The 19,193-nt window shown below is 33.7% G+C and overlaps 1 protein-coding gene across 2 annotated transcripts in view; it reads left to right on the top strand.

The window, feature by feature from the left end:
• The first annotated feature begins 411 nt into the window (after positions 1–411).
• The window catches only part of LOC130903630 (carboxyl-terminal PDZ ligand of neuronal nitric oxide synthase protein), a 92,651-nt gene continuing 73,869 nt past the window's right edge, over positions 412–19,193 (top strand). The window contains exon 1 of one of the 2 annotated variants that reach the window (XM_057815855.1): positions 412–685. The gene's annotated coding sequence lies outside the window, so the exon portion shown is untranslated. The remainder of the gene's footprint in view (positions 686–19,193) is intronic. The other variant, XM_057815854.1, reaches the window with a different exon arrangement.

Genomic DNA, 19,193 nt, shown 5'->3' on the forward strand with positions numbered 1-19,193 from the left:
AAGAGCTGATATTTATCGAAACAATTATACTATTTACTACTAAAAAATATTGAGATGTTTTCAGTACTACAGCTACGACCTCTAGTGCGTAATAGCTATACTATTGGGAAAATATTAATTAAGTAAAAATATATGAATATTTCATTATACTGCTATGTAATACGTAAATTAGTAACGATGAAAACGTGGAATTCATTTAAATATAAAAGATTTTCAATTGCTCAGTTTTAATACCGCGACATCTCGTGGTTGATAGCTACATTTAATAGATTTCATAACAGATAACTTACTTTGTGAACAGGTCGTATCAGAAAGAATTTAAGAGATGGCAGCATGAATGATATTGAGACAGTTAAAAGCACATGAACCTGTTTGAGGGCAACAATTTAAATATCTCTGAAAACCGCTTCCAAAGCTTTGAATGTGCATATACATGTCTAGCGTCGGTCGCGGCGCTTAGAGCGTATCTCGTTTCGTCACAAGCGGTACAGCACGTTGCTGTTCGCTGTTTTGTTATTACTTCATTCAGGAAATGACAACAAATCAAAAATTCCGTATTTACTACTCCCTTTGAATCAATTATTTTGTTGTGTTTGTACTTTTGTGGTAAATCTACCATATCGTATAGTTTTGATCGAGTGGTGTGTGTGAGGGAACTTCTTGTTTTGTTATTGGTTCTTTGCTGGTAAGTAATACTGAGACAGGTTTGACTTGACTTATAAAGAATATAAATAAATTTGTGGTTATGGAAACTGGTCGAGGGCTTTTTACAAAGTACCGTTATTAATTTCGAGGTTCATGGTACTGTCCAATAAAACATTCCTAGTGTACATCGTGTGAGGTTGAAGGGCTGTTAAAATTGTAGATTATTTCTCAATTCTTTGGAATCCATTTAGAAATCACATAAAATTATTATTTTGATTCAACTATTTCTAAGATACTGTGTATTTTAAGAACTTCTGGTATAACTTCTGTTTTATAATTAGAGTGAAAGGAAGATAAAACTGGATTAACTGAACGTCTAATTATTTGTTTCGAGAACGAAATTGTAATGAAAGAAATAATACACTAGCACCATAAATCTAATGTTTTCTGTCTTATAATTATTCGAAACAAAACTTATTCCCTTATGAATTTTTTCTGTACAATTATTTCGTACTGTTTATGTAATTTTTGAAAACTACAGTTGATTTTAAAATGATGTAGTTCGTTTTTTTTTTGGTAAACGCCGGTATTGACCTTGAGGAGACTTGAGATTGTTGATATGTTAATTAATTGTGTTTATTAATTTAGAAAGGCCTACAGAGAATATCAAATTGGTCTGATGAAAAACAAATATGGCGAGTGGGTGATATGAGTGCGAAAAAAAAACAAAAAAATGGAAAATAGAGCAAAATTGTATGCGTTTATGCAGCCAGCTATTAAATAACTAGACTGGTTATAAAAATAGGGTTTTATTATAAAAATCATTTTACATTCGAATGCTCCCCTTCAATATATTCCCCTCCACTCGCCACACACCTTTCCATTCGTTTTTTTTTCATTGATCTATGCAGTGCTGGAAGTCTTCTTTGGTGATAGCCTTCAGGAGCTCTTCCATCGAAACAAATCGGGTCCCTTTCAACGCAGATCTTTTTCTAACCTTTTAATGTGATCAGACCCAACAGCTTTTGATCAGGAGCCAAATTTTTTGGCACCAACTTGGCACAGACCTCTTCAGCAACCATCCGGATGCTCATTCGACGATCTGCACGCTTAATTTGGTTGATTTTGGTCACTATTTTCGGAGTTGAAACAGTTATAGGGCGACCTAGGTGTTGGTCATCTTCGGTGCTTTCTCGGCCCTCACTAAAACGCTTACACCACTCAAAAACACGCGCTCGAGATAGAGAATTGTCTATAATAAAACAGAATTGGGCTTGTTTGTTGATTTTTCTAAATACGACTGGAATAAGAAATCGTCTATACCAATAGGACATAAAGTAAATGATTCAATATGTGCGTCAATGAAATTAATAAAGTATGAATAAAAATAACATCATTGGAAAGTGTTAAACTGACTCAAAATAATTGATTTGTTATTGGGTTTACAAGGTGGATTACCAAGTCATTTTAAAAGAAATATATACACCGAGCACACTGAGTATCAAATGGAAGTCGTTGGTAAACCCAAAAAACTTCATTTATACAAACTGCGACTTATGAAAAAGTTTGTGAAGGCGTTAAATCGAAATGTGATGATGAATTTCCACAAGGAAAACTAGAAGAGAGAGGGTGTAAACGTAAACTTATAAAAGATCCTCTTTTTGGAAGTCTCTTATCTGGAAAAGTGTCTTGGCAGTCATTCAAAAAGGTTCTTGAATAGTTTTAGAATATAAAAGTTTAGTTACAAATATCAATCTTCGATCTTATTATCAATAGTTTCATTTATGAAATTATCAATGAATATTTAGAACAATACATTCTGTATGATAACATCAAGTTGTCATAATTTCTTTCTGAAATTCGATAATTAAACTGAAATTCCAACAACCAGTTACCTCGTATTGTATATATTTGACTGTAGTGGATAAACTTGGGAGAGTTAAATTGAAAAAATACTATCTTTTCAAAACGGGTTTCGCTCGAGTGAGTTGGTAGGATCATGCTTAGATTATTAACCGTGTGACCAATGATTATCTATGATCGGGAGAAATGACTCCGTGGGCTGACAATTCATTGAAATATGTTATAGAAACGAGACGTTCAATTATACCTACGTTCATCGGAAATGATTGGTTACCATTCATATTGAAATTTACCAGAGGGATGTAGATTATTGTCTTCAATTTTCAACGTATTCGCAAACTGTACATCATTTGTGATACTCTATACTGCAGAAAAATGCACAAAAGCAACAAATTAACATTTTGGTCGAAATTCAACGTTTTGTTGTTAAGAAAGGAACGAACAAAATAAAAAAACTTGACACTAATACCGTGTATTCCCTCCTTTTGTATTGATGACTGCTTGAAGTCTGGTCGATGTTATCCCATTCCTGCAACAGCAATCTCTTCAGCTCTTGGGCAATTGTTGGTGCTGGTTTGTGTCAGTCGTCCCAACTCGTCCCAGACATGTTCTATGGGCTGGCCAGTCAAACCGCTTAATTTCTACCTCATCCAGATACTCCCTGACAATTCTGGATATATGTGGTCTCGCATTATCTTGCATAAAAATGCCACGTTTCCCCATAGTCACCATGAAAGGCATGATATGGTCTTCTAGCACCTCCGTAATGTACCTGTGAGAGGTTAGGAAGCCATTTTCTATGAATACCAACTCTGTATGAGTTTGTGTAGTGATTCCCGCCCAAATCATAACTGACCCACCGCCAAATGGAGGACGCTCGTCAATGGAAACTTCAGCTTATCTTTCCTCAGGTCTTCTCCACACTCGTCGACGTCCATCTGACCCGGTGAGACAAAACGCGACTCATCTGAGAACAATACCCAGCTCCAGTCATCATCATTCCAACGAACGTGATATCTGGCAAATGTCAATCTTGCACTGCGATGCTGGCTGCATAAAGTCTTCTTCTGACGTTGACATTTCTCACTTCTTTCAACTGATTTCGCTTAGTAGCTGTATTACTCCGCAAACTTGTGGACACCAAAAAACGGTCATCTCGTTGAGTGGTAACTCTTTCTCGCCCAGACCCTGGTCTTCTAGTGATCAGGCCAGTCTCCAGAAAGCGCTGATACACCCTTTGTAAACCACAACGACTAGCACCAACAATTCTTGCAATTTCACGTTGCCCCCGACCATCTCGTAACAGCGCAACAGTTCTTACCACACCAATCTAAAGGCATTAAGGGTATGTTACTTCACTACGCTTTGCAATCGTTAGGTTTTACACAATGAATCAACAGTAAACTGGAAAACAGGCAAGAAAAATGCGAATGTTCAATTAGCGCAAAGGCAATTTTTCATCAAAATCGTACTCTAATACATCGAATGACAGCTAATGACAGCTAATGACAGCTGTCAAGTGTCGGAAAAACATTAACGCCTACTAATCCTTATCAATATTGACGCTTAAATTATTCGCAATTTCTGAAGTGACCTCAATTTTTTGCTGGTCAGTGTATATAAAGAAAAACAATGCTCATCGTTTTTGTCCGATAAAGAATCACACCACAAAAATAATAATTGATTTCTTTATAAATATATCGTGTTTCCAGGTGGTACCACTTCAACTTCATGTTTTTTTGTTATTTTATCTAAATTTTATCTAATTATAAACTACACTTAGCCGTGTAGCTTCTCAAGAAATGCCGGTTTGGTCTTAAAAAATTCCCTCATGTTCAAAATGTTTGAATCATTCCAAATTTTCAGCTTTTATTGTTATAAGTTAAATTAACTGTGAAGTTTGAGCAATCAGAAAACTGAAAATGCGGGAGTGTAGTTCGTTGTTTCCGTTTCACAAGAGTTGTTTTCAAAATTTCGGATCTAAACCTGAAAATATCAGCATTTATCAAGCTGGGAAATATATTTGCGCATGCGTTGAGAGACAGCCAAAAACTGCGACATATCGGTACATCAAAAGAAGGCATTTGCCATATACTGACTCAAGATGTATGGTTTTACGAAGAAATAATATTTAATGATTCCATTATAACTTGCGTTTGTCTATTCTTCCGAAGAAAAACACCTAAATGATGTAGAGTACCCCACGAAGTTTGTCTTTTTATCGAATTATCGAATCTCTTTCAATGAAAAGTATTTTACATGGCCTCGTCTAGTAATTTTCAGTTTTTTAACTATTTATTTTTGCCTCATCGGCCAAACATTTGAGCTGTTTGGAAAACATCTCAAAAGACACTCTATCGAACTTTATAATACACACTGTTTCATGGTTCGAAATAAACTGACACAGACAAAGGCGTTGGGACTGGACTGGAGGCTAGTCATTTTTTTAGATCGTGAAAAATTGTATATCATTATAGGAACAATATTAAATTTTGTTATTTTCTAGGAAACATTTAAAATAATAAAGTTCAAATGTTGGCTGATTAATATCTACCAATCTGTCACAGTTTGTCACAATTTTGTTCATCGTGACGAGTTTTTGTAGGTTATGGACGAAATTATGTGGAAATAAGAGGGAAAAGCAAAAAAGTTCTTAACTCCTGGGTAGAGAAAGGAATCAATTAAAAACTACCACGAGTTTTGGGTTATATTTTGAGAATAATTAAAAAGTTTTAAATATATATATAAAAAATATAAACATACAACTTTATGCCTACCTCAAGTAGACCACTTTTCCCCCCCTAAAACGCACCCTTTCACCCTACGAGTGTTTAGAGTAGTAAAAAAATAAAAATTCAATAAAATTTGAAGACATTGGGTTTCATTTTTTTTGTAGTTTTCTTAAACAATCTTTTTCTCATCCCTTCTATTGAAAATAAAGCAATATAAACTTAATTTACTTAATATTTGAGAGAAAAGAGTTATTTTTAAAAAATTTATAGACGTTAAAAGAAGAAACCAAAAATCTACAATTATTTTATTATAACTTTTGTAAGAAAAGTAAACAAGGGGGGGAAATGATGCGTTTTAGGGGAAGACTAGTCCAAAATTTTATGCCCTATAACTTTTATCCGAAACTTTTTCGATACTTTCAAAATATAATCCAAAAATCGCGGCAACTTTTAATTTTTTTCACGCCCTTTCCGTGGGTTGAAAACTTTTTTATTCTGCCCACGAAAAACCCAATATTTTCTTATATTTCTGACTGGATTATACACGTCCAAATAGATTCAGTTTATTGAAAACATATTCTAAAATAATGTATTATAATATCGATACATAACAGTTCTTAAAATATCCACATCCTGTCTTTTTTTTTTTTCAAATATTGATCGTTTGCCATTAATCGCAATTAAACTTATGATGCCGTAACGTTTTCGGCTTCAGAATAAAATAAGAATTTCAAAGTTGCCAAATTCTGTACATTATATTTCAGTTTATTCCAGGCGTTCCTGCTTTTGTACATGTCATTGATATAAATATTTTTTGACGTCATACTTGTGACGTCCCCTGCGGAACACACGGCACAAAATGATTTTGATTTATTGAAAAAAATGGTTTGTTTGGATTTGAAAGTAAATCAATGAGATCGAAATGAAACCCGCTAAAAATTCTTTTGATTAACTAATGAAATTAGGAAAATCATCAATTATTATCACCCTATTAACTCAATACAATCATTTGCATAATTAGTTTTTCAAATCCTCAGGTTATACGGCTTTAAATATTTATTTGTAGAGATTTGTCGATACCGAAATTTTTCGATTCTCGATACCGATACCTAAAAAATCGATTCTCGATACCGATATCGATACCATCGATGTATAATAGCCTCTTGTAAAAAAAATTGTCTTACTAGAAACATATTTACAATTTGTTTGAAAAGGCGGTGAATATTTAAGCAGATTACATAATTTCCGACTATTTCGATCTAACAAGCATTCAAGAAACTCGAAGGTCATCAACTTATTATGATATTGACTTTGTATTCTTATAATACTCCACATTGGATATTTCTATTTATATTCGAGGATCACTACCTTGAAACTAAGAAAGTTAGAGTTGGCTACGGTGTTTGTAGCCAACAAAGTATTGAATGGCAACAAATTTATTAATTTTATAATACAATCACGCGGTGAAGACTTATATTACAAAAGTACATCGATGTAGATTATCTTGTATCTCAACATCTATTATTTACATCATTTCATTATTTTGTTTTGGTCATTACATTTTGAAATTAACCCTACCATACATTTTTTTGCATGTACATGTACAGATAAAGAAGTTTACGGCCTTCGTGTGTTTCGAATTTTTGTTTGCTAACAAATAAGTTTGTTAGAAATTCATTTTGAAGATATTATCAAGATAGGACACTAAATGACAAGTGACGTTTGAGCTACGCGTAGGAAACAGTTGTACCAACTTACATTAAGTGACGGTATATTGATTTCTTTGAGACATAAAGAAATAGTTTTATTTAAAAACAATAAATGTTTACACCACTTTAAATGTTAACTATATAAAATATAAATAAAGGACGCAGATGAAATAACAAACAAATCAAATTGCCACGAATGCTTTTTCCTACTTGGTTATGCTGAGATTGTTTATTTTTTCTAAACAAATTGCTGTTCATTCTTTTAAATCCTGTTAATTAAGCGATTTTATCACTATGGTTTATTTTAAATAGTGTTAGGAATGCAATTACATCACGCTGATACAGTGTGGAAAATTTAAAAAGTTATAAAAACATTTCAATTGTTCATATTGATTTCGTGAAAGTTAATTTTTTTCTGATATTAATTATTAATACCTTCTCTATTTTCTATTTACTTGTCTGTTATTGTAAAGAAGAAAGCCGTTGGTTAGGTTAGGTTTTTTAGGTCAGAATAGAGCTTGTTTGAACGGGTTTGTCCACTTTTTGCAAATTCGTGTTTGAGAACGAAAGAAATCTCGACCGGTTCTGTTCCTAACCGACTTTTAGTCGCTCATAACATTCTTGAATGAACAAAATCAAGATCTAAAAAAATATTTTACGGTTAATCACTTTGTAAGAATGGGAAACGCCACAATTTGCGTCATAACACTGTTAATTAAACTCTACCAGTGAATGTTTTGATGAAATTCGATAACGTATTGTATTGGAACATAACAAGGGTACAAACTACCCATTAAAGCTCGTTCGCAATGAGAAACTACTTTTATATCTCTTGAAAATATATTTAGACAATAGATTGTATCATCGATGCTCAAAATAATTGAATAAAACCAATTTGAAATGTTGTTGCCGCCGCTAGAACATCAGATATTTCGATAGGACGATTTGTTTAATAGAATTAATAAACATTTATTCGGAAATGGCGTTCCTAACACAATATAACACGTATGTACATATTATATTTTACCGAGGTATGAATTTCTGCATCCAGCATAATGATGAGCAAGCAGGAAGTTCATTGAAACTTATGGGTAATATTTCAGATAAACCATGAATTATTTATAAGCGTATTTAATTATGCACGAGTCGAATGAAAAATAGTTTTGGTCAATATAGATACGAAATTGATCTTTCTATCTATGGTGGAATGTTTAAATACAATAATTTCGATTAAAAAACAATTTTTTTCGAAAGGTACGAAGGAAAAGTTCATTTTTATACCCTAAAAGTGATCATAGAATAACACAATTTGCATCACCAAATTCCTGAAGACGGTTTTCAAAAATCTTAATAAAAATTCTCCCCTTGTTAATTCCTCACAAGCTGTAAATACGAGGGATCGTCAATAACAGATTAGAAATATCCACCACATCTTCTTGATCTCCGAAAAACTCTTGAACAACCCTTTTCAATGACTTTTATAACTTTTGTGCCTTACCATTGATCTGGAATCAATAATAATTTTGTGAATAATCAATTGTGTCTTTGCAGAGCTTGTTCCCAACTGTTTTCTTCATTCCAAGTACTAAATTAGACTTAGGTTTTCAGTCAATTCGGAATTTTTGCGTGTACTTTCACTCTATAATAAAATATCTCGTTTTATACGTTGGGATGAATATTACAAGCTGAAATATGTACTACGTCTCCTTCTGCTTAGTTACTGGTTATGATATTGTATCTGGATTTATGTAGAGCAACATATTCTGATTCTAATTGTTCGATTTCATAATCAGTACTTGCCTTTTTTAAACTAACCTTGATCATCTCCAACTTAATTCAAATAATGAAAAACGTCTCTGCGGATACTTTCATAACCTTAAATTACGAATCAACAGTTATCTGTTAGGCTTCTGCTTCATTTACTTGTACTAAAACCTAGATGGCGTGACTATTTACTCGTTCAGTGGTTTGATAAAGACAGTGTTACCAAATATGAGTGGCCGCCATGTTTAACCCAAACTCGGCTAATTTGGAATTTGTTCTTTTCATTATAACGCTTCTAACATCGTAATTTATATTCTTACCCAGAAGTTTTCAAAAGCTCAATAGTATTTTTAACTAAAAAGAAAGATACGAAAATAATATATTTTGTGTCGTAGTTTGAAACATGTCGGTGACTCTCATGTGGCCACACTGTTATTTTCTGGGAAGTACCTAGCGGAAACATTCGTCTGAATCACCAATGAATGTCTACTCTGTATCAAATCGATCTGATAATTATCTGCTACGTATAGATCAGGAGCTAGTCCACTAATTTTGATGTGCATCAAGTGTTTTAATTACTTATTAACAATTTTTGTATACTGTTCCAAAATTTACGAAGTAATATCAATAATAGCTTTTGTTTGTAACCTGATACATCATATAAAAGTTTCTTGTTTGGCATTCAAATGCATTTTCTCTTTCTCCTCTATTTTTTTTTTATATTTTACATCCTCTGAAACTTGGTAAATTTACTGCTTTTGTTATATCCGCATCCTAAACGTTCTACAATGGTTTTCTGCAATTAAAAGAAATTTGCAGTTTATTATTTTATGCATAAACTTCGCTCTATTGTTCATTCAACGTTTCCGACAAGTCCCATTATTATAACGGTGTAATAGTTTTCGTTTTAATTGAGCATGTCGGGTTAATGTTGTGCAAACTGTTTAAAATCGATATAATTCTCTCAATTCAACTTATTTCTCATCAGTGTAAGTTACATCTAGAAAATTCTTTTCAAAATCGAAAAAGAATCTTCAATTATAACTCTTAAATCTAATATTCATAAATTAAAACAAATCAAAAACAACTACTTCTTAGTCTTCTTTTTTACATTTGTCACCAAATCCTTCCAGTGTAGGAGGGCAGATGCTGTCTGTTAACTTTCTAGTTGGCCCGAAAGGTAAATCGTTAGGGGGCTACTGCTACCCTTAAGAAAACGTGGGTCGCCAGGGTTTACAAACTCCTGGACGAGGTGCTTTCTCTGGTTCCTTGAAGAGATTTTCTGCTTGGTCTGCGCTTACTTTATCCTTGGTATCTCGGCCGTTTTCCTTTAAAAGAAAAGTGTGCCTAGACTGGAAAATATTTATTTTGCAACGATAAAATAATAAACAAATAATGATTGAGCCTAACTGAAAAAAACAACAGAGGAAAATAAATATATACTAGCTTTTATCCGCGGCTTCGCTCGCATCGAATCCATTAAATAAGTATCAGAAATCATTATAATAGAAAAGAACGAACTCTGTAGCTATATTAGAACCTGAGATATAGATCTTTGAATGTAGAAAAATTGCCAAAAACCTACAAAAATCCATAACTCCACATTGAACGTCCGCGCCTAGCTCCTCTCCAACTCAACCGATTTAAATGGTGAAAAACTCAAAAGAAAGAGGGTGTTTCAACGAGTATTGTTAAACCAAAACGAACTCTGTAGCTATATTAGAACCTGAGATATAGATCTTTGAATGTAGAAAAATTGCCAAAAACCTACAAAAATCCATAACTCCACGTTGAATGCCCGCGCCTAGCTCCTCTCCAACTCAACCGATTTAAATGGTGAAAAACTCCAAAGAAAGAGGGTGTTTCAACGAGTGTTCTTAAACCAAAACGAACTCTGTAGCTATATTAGAACCTGAGATATAGATCTTTGAATGTAGAAAAATTGCCAAAAACCTACAAAAATCCATAACTCCACATTGAACGTCCGCGCCTAGCTCCTCTCCAACTCAACCGATTTAAATGGTGAAAAACTCAAAAGAAAGAGGGTGTTTCAACGAGTGTTGTTAAACCAAAACGAACTCTGTAGCTATATTAGAACCTGAGATATAGATCTTTGAATGTAGAAAAATTGCCAAAAACCTACAAAAATCCATAACTCCACATTGAACGTCCGCGCCTAGCTCCTCTCCAACTCAACCGATTTAAATGGTGAAAAACTCAAAAGAAAGAGGGTGTTTCAACGAGTGTTGTTAAACCAAAACGAACTCTGTAGCTATATTAGAACCTGAGATATAGATCTTTGAATGTAGAAAAATTGCCAAAAACCTACAAAAATCCATAACTCCACATTGAACGTCCGCGCCTAGCTCCTCTCCAACTCAACCGATTTAAATGGTGAAAAACTCAAAAGAAAGAGGGTGTTTCAACGAGTGTTGTTAAACCAAAACGAACTCTGTAGCTATATTAGAACCTGAGATATAGATCTTTGAATGTAGAAAAATTGCCAAAAACCTACAAAAATCCATAACTCCACATTGAACGTCCGCGCCTAGCTCCTCTCCAACTCAACCGATTTAAATGGTGAAAAACTCAAAAGAAAGAGGGTGTTTCAACGAGTGTTGTTAAACCAAAACGAACTCTGTAGCTATATTAGAACCTGAGATATAGATCTTTGAATGTAGAAAAATTGCCAAAAACCTACAAAAATCCATAACTCCACATTGAACGTCCGCGCCTAGCTCCTCTCCAACTCAACCGATTTAAATGGTGAAAAACTCAAAAGAAAGAGGGTGTTTCAACGAGTGTTGTTAAACCAAAACGAACTCTGTAGCTATATTAGAACCTGAGATATAGATCTTTGAATGTAGAAAAATTGCCAAAAACCTACAAAAATCCATAACTCCACGTTGAATGTCCGCGCCTAGCTCCTCTCCAACTCAACCGATTTAAGTGTTCAAAAACTCAAAAGAAAGAGAGAGTTTCAGCGAGTGTTCTTAAACCAAAACGAAGTCTCTATCTTGAATAGAACTTGAGATATTGAGGATAGAACGTGTGCATGTGAAAAACTCCCATAAGTAATGTACAGGGGGAAATCGCATTTGAGTATAACTTGAGAATGGTGAAAATTAGATGAAATCCGATGGTTGATGGCTGATCTGTGCATCAATACCTTTCTTTAAAAAAAAAATAAGCAAATCGGTTGGGTAGAACGCCTGAACGGACAGAAATACTATTACCTGATCTTGAACTTTAATCAATTTACTTATTACCTTGAAAGTGAAAAATTGGTATCAGTACAGATCATAATTATTTGTCCAATAATCATATTTCTGTATATTTCAAGCCTTATTTCAATATAAAATCTACTCAGCAAAATATATTCATTTTTCAACGTAATATCCTTTTAGCTTTAACAGCGATGTTCAATAAATTCAATAAATCTTCAACTACCGAACCATTTTTTCAAGTCTGGGAACAGAAAATTATCCGAGGGGACTAAATCTGGCGAATAGGGTGCATGAGGTTGCAATTCAAACTTTAATTCATTAATTTTGCCCATTGTAATAACGAATGTGTGAACTGGTGCATTGTCTTGTTGAAACAACACTTTCTTCTTAGCAAAATACGGCCGTTTTTGCTCGATTTCTTCGCTCAAACGTTGCAATAAGCTCAACGTTGATGGTTTTTATTTTTTCAAGAAAGAACGCACTATTTTCACGAAAAGATTGACCCTTTTTTGGACTCCCTGGGTCTGTCTCATTTAATTAATTTTAATTACATGCAATTACGTAAAATATAAAATCAAATGGTAAAATTTCATATTTTGTCGTCAAATATTAAGAATGTATCATCATCATATAATTTTTTCCGTTAAATATATCGAATGAATGTTCACTCAATTGTTAAATTAGTATATAGGTTATTAACCTTATTAGGTTCGGCCCTTTGATATATTACTTAACAAGAATGCTGTTGGTAAATATTAACACTATACATAGAATTAGTCGACAACCGTATTTGAACAAACAATGGCTTCTTTGTGTTACGAAAATTTTGGTGAGATTAGAAAATTTGTAACACTTAACTCATTTTACTCATAAATTGTTCTTTTTTCTAACGGCAGTTAAACCGCCTTATAAGAAATAACAAACACTCCTTGACAGTACTTTTGTTATATTCAAAACAATTCGTGTGTCAATTTATGCTGTACAAACTCAGCATTGGCTTCAAAAGTGTGGATTCTGATCCATCGAAAAGAACCGTTTGTTATTTGTGATAGTGAACGTTCTGGTCGTCCAATTGAGGTGGTTACTCCAAAAAAAAAACATCAAAAACGTCCACAAATTGATTATATCTAATCGTAAATTGCCGTAAAGATATTAGAAGGCAGGTGTTTACAATATTTGACTATGAGAAAACTTTTTTCAATGTAGGTGCCGAAAACAACAACGTGTTGATGATTCAGAATCAAAATGATCATCATCGGAGTGGACTGCAGCTCATGATCCACGTCCGAAGCGTCTAAAGGCACAACAATCAGCTGGGAGAGAGACAATCAATAGCGAATACTACATAGAGTTGTTGGACTGTTTAAATACATCGAGGAAAACCGGCCTCATACGTCGAAAAAACAACCATTGCTACACCAAGACATTAACAATCTCTTTAGTAACCAAATACTTAATGAAAAAAAAAATCCGCTTCTCCAATCCTTGGTATTTTCAACAGCTTTAATTTTAAGTAACAAGTATAGATAAATGTCGTACTATATTTTCGATTTTGAAGACCTGGAAAATGATGGGATTTGCTAAAATAACTTCAACAGCCATGGAGGTGGAATACAGGGAAAGCTTGAGAATCTGCTCGGGGTTAAGACAGAATGGTGTACAGGGAAAATTTATTTTAGTCGAGGACAACCAACTATAAATAGACTTTACAATATTTTGTATTCGCTGATGATGTTGATTCGACAAAAAAGTGACTAATTGAAAGCTGCACACACACTTAATAAGAAAAAACTAAATATATTGTTACAACAGATAAAATACACACTGAACTTGGCTCAATTCTCAGCTAAGAATGATAAAATTATTAAAAATAATAATGAGTCACTTATTCAAACTAAAATTTTGACTGGCACTCAAAGTAAAAAATTCTTATTTCATAAAAAAAAACGGACCAATAAATTATGGAGATTTGTGGAGAATCAGAAGTAATTTAAAGTTAAATAAGATTTATAAAGAGAAAGATAAAGACAAATAAATATTACGTAAATATGGTTTGCATATCTCTAACGAATGCAACAAAGATTATAAAGGAAGAGTAGAAAGGAAAATAAGCATTGGACGACCAAGAAAAATGTAGAAAAACAAACCAGGAATCGAATGAAGTAGAGTTGTCCTCTATGGAATCTAGAACCGAGGAGCTATTCACTTAGTTTCATGAATACTTTTCCTTTGGTAGTTCTCAGTTCAAACAGAACACAAAAATTAAGAATACGAGGGATAATTTCTTCACTATCACGACTTTCACGACTCATTTAAAAGTTAAAACAATTATTTATCATCACGTAAGCTATTGCGTATGAACTAGCGTAGAAACTGTATACTATCTGCTTCTTGATTAGTTCCACCTGTAACTTTGTGTGTCGGGGTTATATTCTTGAAGCCTGGCTTCCATCTCTTAGGTTTTACATGTTTTTACTACAACTCAATCCACAACTTTGTTTCAATCATCTAATAAACTTATAAGTACCCAGTATCCGTGTACAAACTGTCTTAAATACTAAATCTTATCGTACAATAAAACTATAATTATAAAATCAGTAGATAAGGATATTTATGGTCGTTAACAATCACATTAATTAATTAATAAAATAAAAATAAGTAATTGAAGATAGGGTTGAAGCTGACAATCTATAAAAGTGATACAAACACAAATTATAAACAATTAATGAGTGATGACAAAATTAATGAGGTTAGGGTTCATAGTCATAAATAAGCAATTGATGATGGCACTCCATTGTGATAAGGGACACTTTGAATCACTTAACTATATGATGATTCGTGTTAGTTTATGTTACGAAGACTTTTTGGTTATAAATGTGTACAGGATCGGTATTTTGAGGTAGCGAAAGACTGGGCTGGATAATTCTGGACTAACAACGTACAAATTAAGTCTAGTCTGTCATATATGCTATATACTTATTTGAAAAAGAAATTGAAGCTTTCTGACAAATATATATATATAGTAATACGGACTGAGATTCGTAGAAAAGTAGATTTTCTTAATACGAAAGGTAATATTTTCCAATATAACCTCACTACTCCGAGTTATATTTTTTCATTTATTTTTCTCCAACCTCATCTTTCTACGGATCTAATATGGCAACAATAAATTACATTTATTTACTACTTCAGTATGTCGAGACGGAAAAATTACAAACAATGTACACTAAGAAGTATGTATTGGGACATCATAACTTGTATATAGTATTTTATGACCTAGTAAAACACATTAAAACTGCCAAGAAGATGAAATATAACCTTATAATCTCTAAGAAGTTAAGTTTTATAAAATCCTTTCTTTCTATTTTCAAAACAAACCTTTTCCCAAACCTCCCTTCCCTAAATACGAAGTGACCTGTTCAATTATCTTACGAGGACATGGTTTTCAGTGTATTTTACTGTATGTAGAAACAAAGCCAGTAGCAATTTTTAGAACAAATCCAGTTTCATTGTAATTTTCTGCACGATGCAATCTAGTTTATGATAGATAAAACAGTAACGTTCTTTTTTACTTTTTCCCAGAAAGCGAAAGTGCTTGAAAATATGATTATTATAAATCAAAACTCCAAAAACGCTTTATTAGTAATACGAGGGTTGCTGCTTAAGTTGTCAGCTAGACAAATAAAAACAAATATTTATAATGCCTTCATTATTTTTCAACATATTCTCAATTAAAATCAATTGTCGAAGCATTTTTTCCATTCGGATTGAGGTACCTCCAAAACATGTAATTTGAAAGCATCAACCGTTTCTGCGGGAATAAGAAATCATTGGGTGCCAAATAAGGACTGTATGGAGGGTGATATATCAATTCGATGTTTTGACTGTTCAAAACTGTTGTTGTACTAACTCGGATTGTCATGATGGAGAATGATTCGTCTTCTGCGATTGATTTCCCTGTTTTTTTCGAAAAATTCTGATAGACAAATGCTGGTGTACCATTTAGAATTGACCGTTCTACGTTTGTCTCTAATGGAACAGTGGCAACAGTTATTCCAAAAAATCAGGTGACCATTTGCTTAGACTTTTGTTAAATTTGACTCATCATGTAAGATCCATACAGTCGATTGTTGTTTAGCAATCGAAAATGAGCTTTTTTTTGAGCGATTTTCAAATTATGAGGTATCCAATGCGAACAACTCGTGTATGTCACATGATGATGTTCTAATATAAGTTTACATCTATGTTTTCTGACACAATAGCCGATTTTGGACGACCTCCATCCTGTAGTGTTTTTTTTCGATCAAAATTAATGTTTTAAGTTCATGTAAACAACTCAAATAACACTCGTACGACAACACGTTCTGAGTACGTTCTCCATTTAAAATGTCAATGTCAGATTTGACGTATTCAGTGCTGCCATATCTCAAAACTTAAGTAGCAATCCTCGTAAATAAACAGTTTAGTTAGAAACATAATAGCACTAACGTTTACTGTAGGAAATGAAACGTTAATAAAATTTGATAAAGATAAAGTACTTTTGAGAGGGCCAATATGAATGGAAATCAAAATATTTCAAATAAAATCTTGATTCTAGTCTGATTAAACCGAAACATTATAAGGGGTTTTCCAATAAGAGGTGTTATTTTGATATTCAAAGAAAAATGCCATTTTTTGAGATAAATGATCGGATGTTTATTTCATTATAAAGAGGAAAGTATGCCGTTAATAATTAGCCAAATGGCCGCCACGACTGCGCTTACAGGACCATATCCTTTTCATGAAATTTTCCGTAACCAAATTGCAAAGCGGCTGCCCTATGTCCTCGATAGCCTCACGAATTCCATCTTTGAGGTCTTGAATCGATGCTGGACTGGACTGGCGTAGACCTTATCTTTCTTTGTTGGCCCCAAAGGAAAAAGTCGCACAAGATCTCGTTGGCCAATTGTGATCACCCCTTCGAGAGATAACACGGTCCGGACATTTTTCCCGTAAAAGATCGAGATGGTTTCGTTGCTTGTGTGGCACGTCTTGTTGAAAATAAACGTTGTCCAAATCAATACCATCCAATTCCGGCCATAAAAAATCATTAATCATCTCTCGATAGCGCAATCCATTCACCGTAACTGTTGCTCCAGCCTCATTTTCGAAAAAGTAAGGTCCAATGACACCATCAGACCATAAACCGCACCAAACAGTCAAGCGTTGAGGATGGAGAGGATTTTCAACAATAAGTTTCGGGTTTTCCGAGCTCCAGATTCAACAATTTTGTTTATTGACGTAACCTCCAAGGTGGAAATGGGCCTCATCAGTTGAGATGATTTTTCGATCAAATTCCGGATCATTTTCATGCATTTCAAAGACCCAATCAGCAAAGACACGACGTTGTTGATGATCGGCCGGCTTGAGTTCTTGTGTTAACTGAACTTTATAGGCCTTAAGACGCAAGTCTTTATGCAAAATACGGTGTAATGACGTTTGCGGAATGGCTAATTCCAAAGAACGACGAGGAATGGACAAACCTGGGTTTTCTTCAACACTTTGGGCTACAGCAGCAATATTCTCAGTTGCTCTTGAGCGACGTGCACGGGTTTTATTCTTCATATCACTAACTTGTCCCAACAGCTCAAATTTTTCCACCAATTTCTGTATTGCGGTCCGAGAAGGTGCTTCACGTCGACCCGAAAATGTTTTAGTTTTACGAACCGTCTTTGCCAAACTTTCACTATTTTTATAGTGAATTTTAATCATTTCAGTGCGTTGTCGAAGCGTGTATCGTTCCATTTTCATTAATGGCGTAGTTTCTACTTGTCAAATGTCAAAAAATGACAGCTTCAAAAGTGACATTTACCGAAATAGCGGGCTGTTCAAAATAACATCTCTTATTGGAAAACCCTTTACAAAACAGTTAAATAGCTATTTTAAAATACGAAATATGAAATAAATAGCGAAAAATTTACGTTTTTTTTGAAGAAGTGATGAAAAGCAGTAACACCAATTAGATGACAAACAATAATAAAGTGAATCTTGCAATGGAATGAGAGTTAAGAATAAAAAACAGGAACAAATTAGAAAGCGAATGTGGCGATCTTGGCACTTCTTGTGTGGAAGTTAAATAGTATTATATCATCTGAAGAGTTAGAAATTGGGTAGTTGGTGACATTTATTGGTCAACATTCAATAATATCAAATCTAGGACAAAAGTTTTTTAAGGTTATGTGAGAAATATAAACACCTCATTTAAGTAGACAATAAAAAATGTTAAATACCATATAAACGACTTAAAATTGATATATATCATCACTCAGTAAGTGAAATAACAGAAAAAAAACATATTTTTCTTAAAGATTCATCAGGTCACTGTCAAGAGTATACATGTACCCTAACCCTGCTCTAATAAACAACGATCAGTAATTCATTGGTAACAAATCTCGTTCTCTGGAAGATTCTCACTAAGTTTGCAAATAACCAGTCCTCACTAGTGGTTAAATCTGGCTGGTAAAGAAGTGAGATACGCTAGCCATGGGAAATAATTATTTCATTGTGTCAAATATTGTGGCAGAAGATTATTCTGCTTAAGCAGAGATTGAATGAAAAGTCTCTTCATTTTTATTTGTGCTCTACCCTTTATCTCTTCCGAACAAAGCTTCTTCGTGGACAGATATTTATGGAAAAGTAGATGATTTCGATATTTCACACTATCGCAATTTACTATCACTGAAAACTATTTTGTGAATAGAATTCTGGCGGCCAGATCGTTCAAGATTTTTTCTTTCTAATTATGTTATGCCGTTAAATTGGAGTTCTGGTCACTTGCGAGAGTTCATGAGCCACGTCGAGTAGGTTTTACAAAAACTGCTCTAGGTGGGACTAAGCTGGACAGCTCGGAAGAGAATCTGCCATGGTAGTATCGGTAAAACAGAGTCAAGTCGGCGACCTTTCTTCTATGCTCTAAGCTGTCCATGTTTCTGGTCAACTCTGGATTCAATTGCTCTCTTCTGTATTTAGTCGAGAGCATCCTCAGGGTATGCTTGAGAGCCGATCACTCGCGAAATGTCATTTGGACACATGTTTCAATATTCTTTTAGGACACAACAATTTTTTTCGAGAGAAATCAATGAGAATTTTCTTAGAGTAACCTACTAATCGCTGTTAAAAAGTGGAATAATTTATTATATTCCTAAATTCAAATTTAAACAATTGTTGAGAAGTAAATCAATCAATGAAAACTGCAAAAAAACAGCCTTTTTTAT

The sequence above is a fragment of the Diorhabda carinulata genome, chromosome 2 (genome assembly GCF_026250575.1).
Source record: "Diorhabda carinulata isolate Delta chromosome 2, icDioCari1.1, whole genome shotgun sequence".
Lineage (NCBI taxonomy): Eukaryota > Metazoa > Arthropoda > Insecta > Coleoptera > Chrysomelidae > Diorhabda > Diorhabda carinulata.